Consider the following 18,554-nt stretch of genomic DNA (forward strand, 5'->3'; position numbering starts at 1 on the left):
TCATCATGCCAGACAGGCTGCCTTTTCCCTGCACTGCTCCCAGCCCAGCAGGCATGAGACTGGACCCCGCTTAGTTTCTGCTAGCAGGCAAGGTCGCAGCCCGGCCAGTTCTGGCAGGGGGCCACCTCTCCCTGCTAATCGCAGTGTCTATTCCTTATGACTATATCTTAAATACGCAACGGTGATTTAGCGCAGTGTTTTTCCCAGGCTCAGAGAGGGAAGCTGATGAGCTGTAACTTATCTTGAGATCTCCCTCCCCCTGCGTTCCCAGGCGGCGAGAACAGCGCTGGGCTGCCAAGCGGCTTATGGGGGGGAAGGGGGATGGACGCAAAAGTCCCAGGCCAATAACACTTTAAAATGACCGCAGCGCTCACTTCGCTGCAGGGCCTGGGCTGGCCTCAGCAAGAGCCAGCTAGAAAACAGCGGCGTTCCTACGCGGGTCTCTCAAACGCTGGTGAACGCATGCTCGTGCCAGGCCTGGGCACCGGGATCACCCCCATTCTGCAGCTGTGGAAACGGGCGCCCAAAGCGCCCCCCAGGGGTCAGCGGCCGGACTAGAGCCCACGAAGCTCTGCACTGTCGCTCCACGGTGATCGTCTTCGCATCACCCCCGAGGAAGAGCCGTGAGAACCCCTCCAGCCACAGCCCCCTATCTAGGATGGTGCCCTGCCTGCTCCCCACAGGCCAGAACCGTGACAGCTGGCAGGACAGGAGGGGCCCCCTCCCAGCACGACATGCTGCCTCTCTGACAAAACAGCCCCCCAAGTACCACAGAGTTTGGATTCAAACCAGCGGCGCCACGTGGGAGCGGTCGTCAAGCTACCGCATGCGCCCGTTCTCTAGGGTCGGGGTCCTAAGCTGGGCTATTCTTCCCATGATGCACCAGGGCCTGGGTTCGCGACTCTACGTACGCCTGCCCCCCACCTCCGAGAGGCAGCGTGCCATTGCCACGGGAGACGGGGGCTGGCCCACGGGGGAGATCGGGGGCGCGAGGCTCCCACGCTGCCACTTGTAATGGAAATCGTGTGCAGGCAGAGGCCACGCCCCCGGAAAGTTTCATTTACTCCAAGTCCCAGTTTCGACAGAAAGTGCTGGAGCAGCCCTAGAAACGCTCCCCTGTGTGTGTGATACGCCAGGCCCAACGGCCTGCTGCCCCCTCCTACAGGCTTCGGGCCTGGCCCGCCAATTCCCTACCAGGCACTCCCGCCTCCCCCAGCCAGACCCCCTCTTGGTGGGCAGATCAGAATCGGGCAGCCCTGTAGTCAGGGCTGCCACGGTAAATGGGGTGGGGTCAGAACGACTCTGGGGCCCATATCTGCCCCCTCCAAGCCCAGCTGATAGCAGGTGCTGCCAAGGCTTCGGGCTGGGCTGGCCAGGTAGCTCCCAGGAGGTACCTGGCTGTAAACAGGGTGCCCCCAGGCATGTTCTTTTGGCAGGAAACAAATCGGCAGGACGTTGTCTCAGTTCTCCCCCCTCAGGCAGACAAGAGCCCTGAGAGGGGCTGTCTTACAGCCAGTAGCCCTGCTTGGAGCTGCGGTATTCACAGATCCTACAAGCAGCTCCCAAAATGCATCCAGGCACACAACCCCCAGCCAGACAGGGTCAGCCCAGTGTCCTGTCTGCCCACAGTGGCCAATGCCAGATGCCCCAGAGGGAGGGAACAGAACAGGTAATCCTGACGTGATCCCTCTCCGATCACCCACCTCCTGACAAACAGAGGCTAGAGATACCATTCCTACCCAGCCTGGCTAATAGATTCATGGAGGTTAGGTCTAGCAATGGCTATCTAGCTCTTTTTTGACCCTGTTAAAATCCTGGTCTTCACAACATCCTCTGGCAAGGAGTTCCACAGGTTGACACCGCGCTGAGTGAAGAAAAACTTCCGTTTGTTTGTTTTAAACCTGCTGCCTATTCATTTCATTTTGGTGGCCTCTAGTTCTTATATTGTGGGAATAAGTAAATCACTTTTCCTTATTCATTTTTTCCACACCAGTCAGGATTTTATAGACCTCTATTCTATTCCCCCTCATCTCCTCTTTTTAATCTCCCCTCACATGGGACCCGTGCCAAACCCCCCAGCATTGTTGTTACCCTTTTCTGAACCTTTTCCAATGCCAGCTCCCACACCTGCTGCCAGCCCTAGCTTGCTTTTTTGCCCAGCTGGTTTGCTTCCCTGCTCTTCGGAGCAGAACTCCCCAGCCTTCTTCCCTACCTGGACTCAGTTTCCCCAGCGCTCAGCACAGTTCAGCACAAACCCTCCTGTTATTGGCCTGGCCCGCTGGCTCTCTCCAGCCAACCACCTTCTTCCTTAATTAGCACCTGCCACGCTCCTGCTAGGCAGGTCCCGCTGGGTAACCCTGGTTCTGTTGCAGCCCTGTTGCTAGCGCACGGTTGGCTGCCTCGGACCCCTCGCCCGTCTCTGGGCAGATGCCCCTGGGGCAGAGGGGGCAGAAGACTGGGCTAGGTAACAAAGTCCAATGCAACGTGTCACAGACATGAGCTACGAACGTCAGCAAAAGAGCCTGGCTCCCAGCGGGTGTCTCTGTGCCAAGCCTGGAGCTCAGGGCTCTGCCAGGCAGCACACGGTGCAAGGAAGGGGAGGGAACGGGGAAGGCTGCACTCGTGGGACAGTGTTTGATTGGTGGGCACTAGTGGGCCGAGGCTCCCTCCCCCCCTCCCGTGCTGTCCCAGACACTGCTCACCAGACGGTCACAAAGGGACAGGGAGGGACCAACTTCCCATCATGGCGAGTGCCATCCTGGGAGCCACCTCCTCTGGAAAGGGCTTCTGGCAGCACCAGGCTGGGGGCCTGACAGTGGCATGAACACCTCCGGCTCCAGCTAGAATGGGACCAAGGCCCGGTCCTGAGACCCCGGGTCTCTGCCATACCCCCGCCTCCACCTTATTTCTCTCCTTTCTATTACCGTGTGACTGGCAGCCTCCACTCTGCAGCGGTGCTGTGCCAGGGGGGCTGATACAGGGCTGCAGGGGCCGGCTGCAGCGGAGACTCGGCACCAGACACAGAAATGGCATCTTCTCGGCACGTCCTGCTGAAAGAGGCAGGGTGGGACCTCAACATGGGCAGCTCCAGCCCCTCTCGGCCGCTGCTCTCCCCCTCCCCCCGGGGGGCTACCGCCCTCGTTAACACGATCAAAATGATTGTCAAAAGCTTCCCCGCTTGGTTAAAAGTGACCGTCGAAGTTGATCACAGAAACAAAAAGAAGCTGACATGGGAGGCTGGCAACGGCTCTAACGCAGGGCTAGACAGGGATGGAGCTGAGCAAAGGGAAACTGAGGCTGGCTCCCAGGAAGTGTCTCCGAACAGCGAGAGCCTTGGGAAACGCAGCCTCAGGCAGGGCGCAGGAGAACAACTCTCTCCCGAAAGGCCCGTGAGGAGGGACAGAAGAAGTCTCCGCTGCCCTCGGTCAGTCCATGGTGGGATGCCCGCGAGAGCCGGGGCCATGCCAGGCTGCTCCCGGGCCCCCCCAGAGCCAGGGCTCCATTCCTTTTCCCCTACCCACGCCACTGCTCACCAACAGGCCTCCTCGCCTGGCTTGCTCGGGTTGGTGGCTTCACTTCCGGGGGGTTGCCCAGAGATGGGCCAAACCCCAAAGCACCAGTGATCCACAGCCATGGGGGTTAGAACCCAACCTACCCCACCAAATTCTCACTGCCTAAACCCTTGCACCCCCACCTCCCACGTGCGAAATGGCCGGACCCCTAGTGCCGCCGTGCAATCAAACCGAGCCATGCCTCTCCAGCTGCCACGGAGACGATCCATCGCTCCCAGAGCGGCCGTGAATTAACGCGGTGTGCTTCCCTGCCATATGCTTTATGCAGCTCACAGGGGCTGCTTGAGGTACCACCTCACTTAGAGCCTTTATTGCCCCAGAATCTGCTGTACAGACCGCGGCAACACCACAAAGGGAGGCGCAGAAATCGCAGGGGACTCTCGGGCACCCGTGGTGCCGTTAAAAGTGCTGGATTAAGTATGCGCCTGCTAACGTCTCCTGGGGGAGGGGCCGTGCGAGCCACCAGACAGACATTCTTGTGTCTAAACCAGGGGAATCTACGCTGCAGCTTCAACTCATCAGCCGCAAAAGGACACAGCAAACCCCACAGCCCTGGTGCTCCGTGACACAAGAGCCATGGACCAAGGCTTCTGGCCACTGCCATAGGACTGACCATCCTCACTGATGCCGATAAACCCTCCGGCAAAGATAAATCAGGCACGAGGCTGGCATCTGTGTTCCCTGGAAACCGGGTGCTTGTGCAGCTCCTCGGGAGAGATCCAAATGCTGCCCAGCTGATCAGAAGAGCACCCTCAGCCAGGTTTGTGTTTCTCCAGGTGGTGCACATCCGCACGTCTTAGTGCACATAAAATTTATTCCACACATGGATGGAAAAGAGCCAGAAAACCTTCACCTGGCTGCCCTCTATACCTGCCTCCCAGAAGGGAAAAGGAGGAAGATCTGCAGTTAGCAGGCTCCTCACAAAGACCCAGCTCCTCACAGGCCACTGAAATGCAACATGCACGCTGGGTATTGCAAGGAGCTGAGCCCACCCGCCCCCGTACCTCAGCAGCAGAGACCGAGGGGCGCTGCCGACAGCAGGCCCTGCCGCAGGCTGTAAACTTTCAGCCACAGCAGTGACCGACCGATCGGGAATCCCACGCACTGAGAAATCCAAGCTCCACCTCGCTGGCTAGTCACTCTTCAAAGGCCGGCAGCTGAAACTGCTCCCCTTTCCCATCCGTGTCCTCAGTCTCAAAGCAACCTCTCTCTTGCATGCGGCCCCGGGGGGCGCGCTCCAAGCCGCAGGCTCTTCCATCGGCTGAGCCTCCGCCACACGCCGCACGGCCGCCTGGACAAGCGCAGGAGGCATTCGCCGGGTTGGCATCGCCAGGTTAAAATCCAGCTGCAGAGAACACGTGAATCCCGGGGACGGAACCCCCTCGCCGGTCAATAAATCCTGGAATCTCTGAGCACGACATTGGGCACCCCGTTTATTCTAGCCAACAGCCCCACACCTGAGCCGGGGCTGCGGACCAGGCGGTAAGCGCATCCCACAGGCCAACAACGGGTCAGCGTTCCAGCGGCGCCTTTAAAAACGCAAAGCTTTGCCGGCGGGGCACTGCGTCTGGAGAGGCAAGGCATAGGAATGGCCGGGCTTTTACAACTGGGGCATCAGACACACGCCCAGACTGCGACCTAACCCGGAGAGCGGGGTGCTGTCGTCAGCCCCGGTATCCACCAGGCACGTCTGGGTGCAGGGGATCCCAGCTCCAAGGCCTGGCTACCGGAGCTCAAACAAAAGGAAACAGCTGGGTCCCTGCCTGAGGTGGACTCGTGAAGCTCCACACTCGCCCTCCGGCCCCCTCGCAGCGAATCGGCGCTCTGCGGCACCCTAACTCAAAGCGTCCCCTGGCGCATCGCAGGGAAACCAGCCAAACGACCGGTGCTGCCACAGCGGATGCACAGAGGAGCTGGCAACTTTCCCTGCCAAAGCTGTGGAAGGGAGGAGGCAGCGTGGCCGGATTCTGGTTCGCAGAAGGAAGAGGAACAACTGGTAGTTTCAGTGGAGACACAAAGTTAGCAGCTGTCCGAGAAAGAAATCTCCTGGTCCCAGCCCTCCCAAACGCCGGATCAGAAGGTATTGGTGTTGCACCTGCAGCCAATTCGCCTAAAAACCTCTCTGAGGGTGACCAGCAGAGCAGCCCCAGCTGCAGCGAGGGAAACCCAGCAGCATCCCCCAGTTCCGAGAATCCCAAGGAAAGTATCGAGCGACAGACGTGCAGGTTACAGCATTAACCTTCTGCTCTCCCCAGCCAGGGCTCCTTGGGCCCAAATGGCAGGTCGGTTTCGTAGCCCAGGCAATGCAAGGAAGTAATGGGGCCAGCCTACCATCCCCACATCTTGGGCTGCTCTAAGCCAAGAGACCAGGCCCCCGGCCCCTGGCAGCAGCCATCCCCACACACACAAAAACGAGAGCCACACACGCAGGTCGGCTGCAGATCAAACCACGAGAGACCCGGGGGCAGGTCAGAGCAGCAGCAGCAGTGTGAAGAAGCCACAACAGCCCGAGCAGCAGCTCCGTAGGGCAGAGCCGAGGGAACCGAACACACTCGCACGTCGTCACGCAACCCCCAGGCGTGCAGCGCCTAGCACGCCACGACTCCGCCCACGGGCCAGATCCCTCACAAATAATAGTAACTCCCCCACTGCTCTCAGGCCTGGCCTGCACCTAAACTCACGCTGATCTCGCGACCTCACTCAGGGCTGTGAAAAACGCCAGGCTCTGTACAGAGCAGGGAGGTCGGTCTGAACCACAGGGGAGATGCAGCTAGGTTGAGGGAGGAATTCTTCCTTCCAGCCTACCCACCGCCTCTTGGCCTGCGGCCCCTCTCCACCCTTCCAGCAGCCCCTCTCCACCCCCCATGGTGGGGGAGGCTGGCAGCCGGTGGAGAGAACAGGGGCTCACCCATCTGTGTCTCCAGCTGACCTACTGCCAGGGAGTCACCACCTGCCAGGCCAGGCCCTACATGGAGGAAGAGGCCTCCGCATCCCACAGGCGCCCCCCGGTAAATACCAGTGCAGGACGGCAGCACAGCTCAAGCTCCCCCCTGCCGTGTGTTAGTCCTGCAATAGCAGGAACGTCGCCCGAGCTCCTGACAAGCCTTTCTGCTCCCGAGACAAATCTCTGCAGAGCGAGGGAACTGAGCTGCAGGGACAGAACCGCCCGCACGGGGAGCGGCCGGTCGGCAGCTCTGAGGGCCAGGATCCAGGCTCGTAGTCGGGGCGCGTGCACCTTCCTGGCCACTCGCCAGCTGGGAGCGAGAGGGGTGATGCAGGCCAGCGTGGACGGAGGGAGGGGGGACAGTCTGCTGTCCCCTCCAGCCTATGCAGAAAGAGCTGACCCAGCCACAAGCTTGAAATACCTAGGCAGCCTGTCCACAGGGCAACCCCTCCCTTAGCGGGGAAGGCGTTGCACCGGCGGGGTGGTGTAAATCGGCCCAGCTCCAGGGACTTCCACGGAGGCGCCAGCCCCGGCTGCTTTGTTCCCCCTGCGCTCCAAAGGCAAACACTTCGCTGGGAACGATTCTTTCCCCACGCGCGGATTCGAGACCAGGGCCCTCACCCCGAGGGTTTGGCCGGCCGGCAGCCTGCGGTGGATTCTGTGTCTGCGGATCCCGAGAGAATCCGACGGCTCCGAGAAGGAAACGTTGCATTTAAGAGAACGACCTAGCGGATCCGCAACCTGCCGCTCCGGGGCGAGCAAGCGGGCTGCCTGTGTGCACGGCGCAGGGCGGGTCTCGGGGCCCGGCCTCAGCACCCAGTCACCTGTGGGGACGTCGTGGGCAGCCCGGGGGAGTGTGACCTGGGCGGAGGTCCCCGCGGAGAGCGAGTCTGTCCTGCAGCTGTACAGTCGCGGGGCCCAGAGCGAGAGCCACAGCACACATGGTGCCGCCTGCAGGGGTTGGGACAAGTGGCTAGAAGCCACCTCGGTGCCACCTGGATTCTGGCTCCCGGCAGCATTTAGAGCAGTACCAGAAGTTGATCTGCCCTGCAGCAGCTTCCTCACGGCTCCCTCCGGCCGTGCTGAGCCGAGATCCCTGCAGCATGGGGGGCTACGGCCTGCCCCACCCCATGGGGCCTGGGAAAATGGCCACCCTTGTCCCTACCCACCCACCCCCACCTATCAATCTCCCCATACGCACCCCTCTATCCATCCATGCACTCCTTCCCACCCCATGCCGCCAGCCTGTGCTCATCCCGGTGATGTCCTGGGGGCTCCCAACAGAACGACGTTCCAGGACGAGCCCGTGTCTCTCCCCAGAGCTGCAGGCGAGCTCTGAGTAGCTCGGAGCCTGGTCTCGCTCACCAGCAGAGCTTGGTCCAACAGGCCTGACCTCCCCAGCTCGCCTGGCCCAGATCCCACCCCCTCCGGTCAGCCCAGCTCCTCACAGGCAGCCAGAAAGCAGGGGCTAGAAACCCCCTTTTCCTCCCACAGCCCCTCGCCGGAAACAGCGGAATGGATCCATCTCCTTACAGGCTGGGAAACTCCCTCCCAGGGGCCCCGGAAAGGAGGGATCTCCCCGCCGAGACTGAACCCGACGTTGCTGTCCCTGGAGCATCCCTTGGCCCCCGCCGCACGCTGCTCTGTCAGGAAGTGCAGGAGCAGAGCGTGTAACCAATCAAGATTAATGGAGTTCCAGCAGTAATTAGCGACGGCGCTCTGGTAGCTAGCTAGTCGCAGGGCGGGGCCATCAGGAACGCTGCCGGCGGCTCTGCACAGCCCAGAGCATCGAAGAGCAGAGCTGGCCCCCCAACGGCGGCAGCGGGGATGTCCGGGGCACCCCCGGGCCAGGCCGCGGCTGGCACAAGGGGCAAAGCTTTACGGGCTGCAGAGCCGCAAGGCTCCTTAGCCTGGCCCACTGGGGTGTGGCCACGCCAGCGTGGGTCTCCTTTGCCACGGCACACCGTGGTAGCTGGGCGAGGAACTTCAGGTCGGCTCGTCCGGCCCTGCACGCCAGGGAAGGAGGGGACCACCCTGCTCCTCCCGTAGCCTTGGGAGCTCCCCTTTGCTGAACCTGTCTAGCTGCAGCTTCCAGCCACTGGATCCGTCCGCCGCTGGGCTGAAGAGCGCGTACGTCCCTTAGCGCTCCCCAGAGGGACTGACAGACGGCGGCCAACTCACCCCTCAGCCTTCCCCTTGTGGAGCCAAATACCCGCCCCCTCTCCGCCTGCTCCAGCTGCAAGCAGACGGCCCATGGCTAGCCAGAAACCTGGCCTGCTCCGCTCTTGCCACTGGAGGGCTGAGAGGAAGCTACCACTTGCCCCTTTTAGGCAACTTTGTGTAAACCCGCTGCCAGGTCGTCCCTTCTCCTCTGTGTTTTTGCGACAGTGCCGAGGAGACGGCCAGAGCCGAGCGCATGCATCTCCCTCACCCCCACTTCAGGATTAACCCAGCGACCCGGGCTGCTCCGCCTGAGTCCCATCGGCTGGGTGAAAACCCGAGTGCCCCAAAGAAGAGCCACCCAGGAAATACTGCACAGCCAATAAGAACGTAAGCACGGCCAGGCTGGGTCAGACCAACGGCCCATCCAGCCCAGCATCCTGTCTGCCCACAGAGACCAATAGCAGATGCCCCAGAGGGAGTGAACCGAACAGGGAATCACCACATGATCCCTCCCCCGTCACCCATTCCCGCCTCTGACAAAGAGAGGATAGGGACACCGACCCTGCCCAGCCTGGCCAACAGCCACTGATGGATGGAACCTCCATGAATTTCTCTAGCTCTTTTTTAAACTCTGTTCTAGTTCTAGCCTTCACCACCTCCTCAGGCAAGGAGTTCCACAGGTTGACACTGCGCTGTGTGAAGAACTTCCTCTTATTTTTCAAATCTGCTGTCCATGAATTTCATTTGGTGTCCCCTAGTTCTTATATTATGGGAACAAGTAAATAACTTTTCCTTATTCACTTTCTCCACACCGCTCATGATTTTATAGACCTCTATCCAATCCCCCCTTAGGCTCCTCTTTTCTAAGCTGAAAAGTCCAAGTCTTTTTAATCTCGCTTCGTATGGGACCCGTTCCAAACCCCTCATCATTGTAGTTGCCCTTTTCTGAACTTTTTCTAATGCTAGTATATCTTTAATACAAGAGTCCATAGCTCTGAGAGCCTGCCCAAACTCCCTGCAGATTTCATTTGCCGCTAACGTCACACCGGTGGGTTATACACATCAGCCAATTAGGGAAGAGAAGCAACTTGCGCAGCTTGGGTAGCTCTCTGATGAGACACAGATTACAAGTGACATACCGATTTGATTGTAAACACTGCAGTTTTGGTTCCTGGGATTCAGGGCTGGTAGGAGCTGCTAAAGGAATTCATGAGACGCTTTGACCCATAAAGAAATTCAGGAATCTGTAGTCGGTTTGTGGACGGGATGAAGACGCAACAAAGTTCATTGTGTAAATTACTTGTGATTAATTACTCAGACATATCGGTGTCTCTGGCCCGCGCAGCGCTCGGACATCCTTTAAATGGGCTCGGGTAGACAAGGCAAAGGAAGCATGTGGTCTATGGCAGAGAAACGGGGTCAGAGTTAAGGGTGTTTGTGGATCTAGAGAGCTGAACTTCTTTCATTCCTAGACTTTTGGGGATTGAGCTACAACAAAATGAGATTCCTCCTGGATTCTAGCCTCGTGACATATTCCTCATGGGAGAAACAGATACTCCCGGAGAAGACAAGAGGAACGAGATCGTGCCTGATACTGTATGTTGGCCAAGTATACCCAAGGGCAGGGATGGAAAAAACGATCCCAAACAGGGAGAGCCTTGGACTCCGGACCTGCTCAGGGCCCAGACTGGCCTGGCCTGCAACTCTCCCGAATCCATCGCCTCCGCTTGCTATTCTGCGGATGCACTGGCATTGCCATGCTAGCGACTGGCAGTGAGTTTATTATTTAACAGCGATTGCCAGCCGGCCGTGGCTTTTCGTCGTTTCACTCCGCACACGCTCGCGGCCTGCGCAAGATTTATCCCCCGGCAGCCACCAGGTTTGCGTCTCGCTCTCCTCCTCATGGTTCTCCAGCCACCGGCCACACTTCCCATCGGCCCAGGCACAGAGAGGTTTGAGCAGCAGCAGGTCTGGAGGGGTGGGCCTGGCCGTAGCGCCACCTGCCCTGATGCTCTGGGTGGCACGGCCGGGGGTGAGCTCCTACCCAACCCCCAATACGGTTTGTGAACCCCGATAAGTTCACCCACCCCTGGATTACAGGCTCTTTGGGGCAGGGCCTCTCTCAGGTGGGGGATGTGATTGTGTGTCCTACACTGAGGGTCCCCCCCAAGGCTGCTAACAGCTTAGGTGCTGTTAGATGCCCTCTCTGTGCCCGTCCGTCCCTCGCACGATTAAAGGGCTAGAAAACAGGGCCTCCGAGGAGAGAGAGAAAATGTTGGTCTGTTGTGTCTGGGGAGGAGAAGACTGTGACGTAGTGGGGGTACTTGCTGGGCTGTGGTGACCCCTGCTGTCTGGAGCAAGACCCAGCAGGGAAAACCTCACTAGGCCAAGGTAATGCCAAACTTGTTGAGCCAGTGGCCAGACACCCCCCATGGAGAGGAACAAAGGAAGGTGGATGCTGCCCTGGCTGGGGGGCAGGGCTGGAAGTTAGTGAGTTGGTTGCTGGCTGTCGGAGGGCATGGAGGAGAGCCTAGGGGAAGGGGCTGGAGTTTAGGGGCCCAGTCTCCCCCATCTCAAGGGGGCCTGAGGCATCCTAGCCCAGTTCCTGTAACCAGATTACATCTGTGCTGCGCTGTGCTGGAGGAGCAATAAACCACCCTCAATTCCACTGGCTGGTGCAGTCTGTTTGTGCCATTTCGGGGTGCAGGAGACGGGGAACCCCCAACGCGCCGTCACAAAGACGGAAGGAAACTTGGGATCGGTCTTCAAGAACACACGCGGCTGTTCTGCGGAAGGAAGGTGATGAATGGTTCTCAGCCACTGAGGACAGGACAAGGCGGTTTAGGTTGGACATCAAGAAAAGCTGCCTGTCATTGCAGCGGAGCACTGGAACGAACTGCCTAGGGAGCCTGGGGAATATCCATCCCTGAAGGTTTTCAGGAAGAGGTTAGACAGACACCGGCCAGGGATGGACTTGATCAGGGCGGGGTACCACCTTCTGGATCCGGCCCCGGCTTACCAACCTGCGGCAAGTCTCCACACTGCAGGCTAGAAGCCCCAAGCCTCCTGACGCATGAGTGCCGGCTCGCCCCACTGTGGGGGAACCCTGCACCCCCCACGTCTAGGTAAGACGTGCAAGGGATTGGACTGGATGACTTGTTGAGGTCCCTTCCAGCCCTACGTTTCTGAGTCTCAGGAATGCACCCGACGTTCGACCCACCAGAGATCTCCGACTCTCCCCCTTTTCCAGAAGTCCGGCAAAGGATTCCTAGAGGTTTACGGCTTGTGTGGTTCGGCCGGCGGAGAGCTACCCCTGCGCACATGCCCCAAGCCCCTTCTCACGGCATCCCCACCAGTGGCCTGAAAGCACCACCATGATCCTGGCTACCCCAGAGCCATGAGCGAGCTGCATCCCTTCCGCAGAGAGACAGTCCCTCCAGCACTGGGAGATCGGTACAGTTCAATGACGCAGGTCGCGGCGCCTACACAAATGCAAATACACTCTGCTTGCCGGGGCCGTTGGCACCTCTGCTCCCAGGGGGAAAGAGTCTAATGAAGGGAAAACACGATTTTGCTCCTAATGGTCGTTGGATGAACAGATTCCTGAGCTCCTGCCAAGCGGCAGCACGGCTGGCTAATGCTTCACAACGTAGCTATGCACTAGACCGACGCTAGCCAAGACAGGAGCTGCCCTCGATCGTGCCCAGTCTGCAATGAAGTCAGAACTCAAATCCAGTACCTGACCACCAGGCCGGCCGTGGACCCTGGGGCTAGACCTGCATCCCCCACCCTGCGGGGACACCGTGGGCTCCTGGCCTCTTTCCACCCAGGCTCCGTTGCGGGGTCTCATGCCCATGCAGCAGGGTGTCGTGTTGCCAACGCCAGGGCGGAGGAGCAAACCCAAAGGCAGCGCCTGATCTGAATTGGCAACGAGAGGCTGGGATTTCCCAACACCCCCACGCGAGGCTGTCAAATTACTGAATTTTAGGGAAGCAGCCAGATCACTGCTGCACCCCTGGGGGGGCTGTTGGCCCCAAACGTGGCACAAAGGGGGCCATGTAAGGTGTCAAATAGAAGCTTACTTTCTTCTGATTCTCTATATGCTATTCATCAGATTGTATAATGTCTGTGTGTGAAGTTATGAGCATGTACTTTGTATGAGTACTGAATATTTCTCTGCATGTGGTTGAGTAATGGGCCCGGAATATTTGCCTATTGACATGCTAATGAGCAAGTCTCCAAGGAACAATGGATCTCTGGAGGCCAAAGACACACCTGGCCATGTGACTCCCTGCAGCTTGGAAGAGACCAGGAAGGAGGGATAAATAGGCCATGTGGCCAACTCCATCTTGGTCTTCAGATCTGCTCCTGACCCCAGATGCTGCCTCGCAGGGAATCACGAGCCAGGAAGAACTGTGGACCCATCCTGCCATAGGATGTGCAACAAGGACTTTTAAGCCAGCAGCTGTAACATCTTTGTTAGAGCCTGCATCGAGAACTGGGAGATTCGGTGCATGTAACGTACTATCCTTTAACAACCTTACTCTCATGCTTTTCTTTTTTGTGGTAATAAACCTTTAGATGTTAGATGCTAAAGGATTGGCTCAGCGTGGTTTGTGGGTAATATCCGGAGGGTAAATTGACCTGGGATCTGTGGCTGGTTTCTTGGAACCGGACAGAACTTATTCGGGGTACTAAGACCCCCCCCACCTGTGTTTGAGGCCCGGGGCCATCTGGGGCACGGATATTGCTGGGGTGTCGGAGGGGTTTTGCACGTGAGGCTTCAGGCAGGCAGCTGAAGCGCTCTGTGGGACTGGTGTGTGGCCTGTTTGGAGAGGTCACCAGTCTGGGGGCTGTAAGGAGCCCCGCATTCGAGCAATTCGCCCTGAGCAGATGCCCTCAGCTGTGCGCAGACACGGCCTGGTCTGTCACAGAGGCGCCCACTGTGGTGTATGGAGGACTGCAGAGGGATTGCAGACTGTTCCTGGGAGAGCCCACGAGGGTGGGGAGGGAAGATCTTTTATTGGCCTGTCGGGGACAGAGACAAGCTCCAGGGCCAGACCTGACGAAGAGCTCTGTGAGGCGGGAAAGCCCAATGAAAGATCCTACCCCCCGCATCTTGGCTCTCTCATCTCCTGGCACTGACATGGCTCCGCCCACACTGCAGGCTGTAAGAGCAGGGGTTTTCCTGGTCCCGTTTGCAGCCGCCGCGGCTGTGCAGCGAAGTGCGTGATTGGACTCCACGTGAAAGGGGCAGCTTACAGCAAGCTGGGGTCAACCGGGCCTCGTGCCCCAGGGAGCTGCGTGCACACTCTTTAACGCCAGCCTTCTCAGGGGCCGTTCCGCATTCGGAGAACAGACGCGACCGCCATATTTTTCACAGATGCTGCAAACTTAACATCAGCGCCCACTGTGTTTCGCCAGGTCACCACCCTTCTTGCGCTGGGGATGGGTCTGATCACAGAGAAAGTCTCCGGCATCGCGACTGTCCCATCCGCCCCAGACAGGGAGCTGCCTAAAGATGCAGGCTGAGGGGTCCCCCGCTTGTAGAGGGAGGGGTGGCTTGGCAAACTGTGTGCATGTGAGACACAGGAAGCTCGCAGACAGGGACAGAGCAGAGACAGGTGTCCTGGGAGCTCAGGATGGGCTGGAGAGGCAGGCTTGGAACCCGCGACCCCGGGCACTGTAGGCAGGCCTGTGTTCCTGCCGCATTCAGGGGACGGGGTTGCACGTGTATTCTGTGCACCAAAGGGTATGCCAGGTCCCCGGGCTGCCTCGTTTGCACGACTGCAGGGCCTCTCTGCCCGCCCCTGGTGCAGGGAGCATCCGGAGCGAATGGCGGAGGGGCTGCAGGCGATCACAAGGCAGAGCAGCACCGCACAGCACCTGGGATCCAGGCTCAGCCCTGGGAAGCCAAGCTCCTGCATGAGCTAGAAGCACCAGGGTGACTAGTCAGGCCTACAGCAGCCTCTTTAGCCTACGTATGTAGCCAGCCCACCTCCCAGGGCACAGAGCGCCTCTCACCTGCGCCCATTCAACAGCTTCCCACCCGGGCCGGGGGCCTGAGCGTCCCACAGGAGCGGGCAGGGGCAGGCAGGTGTGCCACTGTGAGCTAGATCGCCAGGCGCCACCCTGACAGCCCACAGCTAAGGAGCATCCCTGACGCACAGCCCTCTGGAGCCATCTCACTGTTGGGATGTCGCAGCAGGGCGGAGCCACCGACCCAATCGGACCAGCCCGGATTCCCCTCTCCACTTGGGACCAGAGCCGCGGCGGGTGTCGTTTGGAGCAGCACCACTCGCTTAAAGCGGGTTACTCCAGTTTACATCAGCCGCGGGTTGCCCTAGAGATCGAGTGGGACGTAGGCCGCTAGCCCACCCCCCTCGCCGGCAGCATGTGTCCGAATACAGGGCGGGCACCCAGAGCAAAGGGCTCAAAGAAGGGGCCAGGCTGCAGGGCAGAGAAAAGGAAAAGGGACTGGTACAAGGGACAACATACGTGTGCGCACACGTGTGCGTGTCTACACACACACACACACACACACACCACTGCCCACTCTCGTCTCTCAGGCAGGGGTGAGGACCTCAGGCCCGGGGGCCACGGCTTGCCTGGATCTGGTCCCCAAGGCTCACGGCCCCCCCTGCACCGGGGAGCCCTCCCCCCAAAATCTACGAGGCTGGACCCCACCCCCCCAGGCTCTGGCGCGTGAGGGGAACGTGGGGAGGGGCTTTCTCCTCGGCCGTGCGCCATGTCCGGGAGGGTTCGTGGTGCGTGGCCCCCGACTGGTTTTTCTGTGGGGCTGTGGGCCCTGCCATAGGGGGTGGAATTCATTCTGCTTGTGGGGAAGACAATTCTGTTGCCCTCTTGAGGCCTTTCTGGGGAGAGGATAAAGGCCTGACAGCTACTAACCACTAGCGCTCGGGAGGGGCCCGGACCCCACCTCGTGCCACGGCTTAGTGAAAACACGTGCTTGTTACTAGTGGAGCGGGGGGGGGGGGGCAGCTCCCTCCACTCAGCCACGGGCACCTCGGCGTGAGAAAGTCACGCTCCGGGTCCCTGGGATTTCTGTGCCAATGGCTCAATTAAGCAGCTGCCTGCCCGCCTGCAATCAAGAGCCATTTACCAGCCAGGGCAGAGCAGGAGGCGCAGACAAGCCGCCCCCAGATTTCCAGTGTCAATACCGACAAAGCACAGCGTTCAAACTGACAAACGGCGGCGAAAGCCGCTCGCCAGCCCCGCGCTGCGCATGCACAAGACCCGCATTGCGCATGCACGCGCCGCAAATGGACGGGGCGCCCGGCTGAAATCTACGCGCCACGGGCAAGTAGATTCAATACCAGCCACCTCGTATCCTGCGCAGCGCCAGCAACGTCCCCGGATGAGATTCTTGCATCACGTGCCATGAAGCCGAGCGGCGGCGCGGGCTAACGGGTCAAGCCGAGCGGCGGCGCGGGCGAACGGGTCAAGCCGAGCGGCGGCGCGGGCGAACGGGTCAAGCCGAGCGGCGGCGCGGGCGAACGGGTCAAGCCGAGCGGCGGCGCGGGCGAACGGGTCAAGCCGAGCGGCGGCGCGGGCGAACGGGTCAAGCCGAGCGGCGGCGCGGGCGAACGGGTCAAGCCGAGCGGCGGCGCGGGCGAACGGGTGAGTCACTGCTCTGGGATTCGGGATGCCTGGGCTGTATTCCCAGCCGGTGAGCTTTCTGGGTTCTCACTTTGCCTGTGCAGCGCCTGGCGCAGTGGGACTCTGATCTCGGCTGGTGCAGCTACCGGCATAATAAATCGGTGGTTTGTATCTGCCAAGCCATTAGTTACCCGAGAAGAAAGGAGCCTCTTCATTTTAAGCCACCGCCCAGGGGAGGGATGTGAAATATCGGTTAAATGAATAGTTATTCACCTCATGAATTCGTTAGTCACCTATTGGATAGTCCCTGGAGGCGGAGCCAGCACGCCCAGGCCTCACACCCGAGGAGCCCCCTGCCTCTTGATCAGAGGCAGCAGCGTGGGATGTCAGGCGGGAGCTGGTCCGTGAGGGGAGCCCCTCGTGTACTGGCTGCCTGCCACCCCGTAGCACAGGCTGCAGCGTGTGGTGGCAGCAGCTGAGATCCTGGAACTGGTGCTAGACAGAACAGAGCTGGGCTGCCCGCCTGGCTCCTAACACCCTTTAAATGCAAAGCCATAGTGGGGGTAGGCCCCGGACCCGGTGCAAGCCAGGACTGAGCCAGGCTGCTGGCCAGCCTGCTAAAAAATGTACTAGCAAGGGGTGGTGGAGAGGGGGAATGCGTGTAGTCTATAGCATTAACCTATACGCTTTTGCTTATCGGTTAATTGGTTAATCGACTCCACTATGACATCCCTACCCCAGGGCAATCTATCCCTCCTCCTCTGTCCTCCACCGGGTCCTAGCAGGACACGAGAGTGAGCATGTTCGGGGCCTGCCTGAATTCCAGTCACCTGCCGGTGTTTCCCACGGAGAGCCAAGGCCCGTTATCACTCAGTAGCGCTGGTGCAGTGGGGTGGCTAATAGAAATTACATGGGAAACACACATGGATCATCAATCAACAGAGGCTGCAGACGACGCTGCCACCTTGCTCCGCGGCTCCTTCTTAAATGCCCGCACTAACTAATTATGCCCGTCCACTCTGCCGCTGCCTTGTCCATGCCAGAACATCCGTCACCTCCAACCCCGCCGCAAATGAACTGCCTTTGGGAAGAACCCCTTGCAGGAAGCTGCTAGGAAACCAAGCGGCAACAGGAGGGAGGTCTGCCATGGATCCGCAACGAGAAAAGGATCAGGAAGCCTCACAACAACCTCGACTATGAACTTAGCCACAGGACAAGGGGGGGTTCCCCGAGGATTTGTGCTAGGATTGGCTTTTGATACATTTCTCCGTGTTCTAGCAAAGCATGGCGCACAATTACAGAATCAAAGAATAAGAATCTTTGTCATCTGACAATGAGATCAAAACGAAAGGAGTTTTCTCCTCGGTCCTTGCCGTTGTACACAGTGGTGAAGTCCACAGTTCCTGGATGCACAAAACCATTTGCAAATTGGCAGCAAGCTGTCTGCAACATTGGTTACAGATCTGGGAATGGGCCATCTGCAAGATGCCGACGACTGTTTTAATACCTCCTTCCTACGTGCTCAGCTGTCTGCCTGCAGCAGCCTGTTTACGCCTGTCGTATTTAAAGTGTAAGTTCTCTGGGGCAGAGAACCTCTCTTTATTCTGTTTGTACAGCACCTAGCACAATAGGATGTGTGTCCAGGATGGGAATTCCCAAGCACTACAAATGGCACACACACACATATGCCTGTACACACTACAATAAAAATCAGGAAGGGAGCAAAGCAAAGTACACAAAAATTAAAAGTTGCCAGCATTAAGGTTGCCTATTGAGTTAGAAGCAACTGAAAACTGCGACTTATAATGGCCTGGGGCCATCTGGGGCCATTTGGGGCACGGAGAGCAGTGGGGTGTTGGAGGGGTTTTGCTCGTGAGGCTTCTGGCTGGCCGGGGAGACAGCTGAAGCGCTCTGTGGGACTGGTTTGTGGCCTATTTGGGAAGGGCTGCCAGTCAGGGGCTAGAGAGAGTCCCGAGTTTGAGCAATCTGTCCTGAGTGGACGCCCTCAGCGGTGCCCCCAACCCGTCCCATCCCAAGCTGTCATAACAATTGTCAACTACCTGGTTGTGATAGACCATGTCGAAAATGAAATGCAGGGGAAAGAAGGTGGCTTAAGGATCGGTAGCGTGCCTTTCCCCTCCTGTGAAGGCCGGTTGAGCAGCAGAGTTCCAAAATGTCAGAAGAACCAGAAAAATTTCACTTTGGATGAATGTGTGTCACTTCCCTCCCCTCCCCCTCTCGGTCACTGAGATAAA

The 18,554-nt window shown here is 58.9% G+C and overlaps 1 protein-coding gene across 10 annotated transcripts in view; it reads right to left on the minus strand.

The window, feature by feature from the left end:
• SYT2 (synaptotagmin 2) overlaps positions 1 to 18,554 on the minus strand; it is a 128,929-nt gene that overhangs the window by 79,937 nt on the left and 30,438 nt on the right. Inside the window, exon 1 of one of the 10 annotated variants that reach the window (XM_075910220.1) lies at positions 2,925 to 2,941. The exons of 8 other annotated variants lie outside the window; for them this stretch is intronic. The gene's annotated coding sequence lies outside the window, so the exon portion shown is untranslated. Of the gene's footprint in view, positions 1 to 2,212; positions 2,348 to 2,924; positions 2,942 to 18,554 lie in introns of those variants that run through there. One more of the 10 variants, XM_075910215.1, reaches the window with a different exon arrangement.

Source organism: Pelodiscus sinensis, chromosome 27 (genome assembly GCF_049634645.1).
Source record: "Pelodiscus sinensis isolate JC-2024 chromosome 27, ASM4963464v1, whole genome shotgun sequence".
NCBI lineage: Eukaryota > Metazoa > Chordata > Testudines > Trionychidae > Pelodiscus > Pelodiscus sinensis.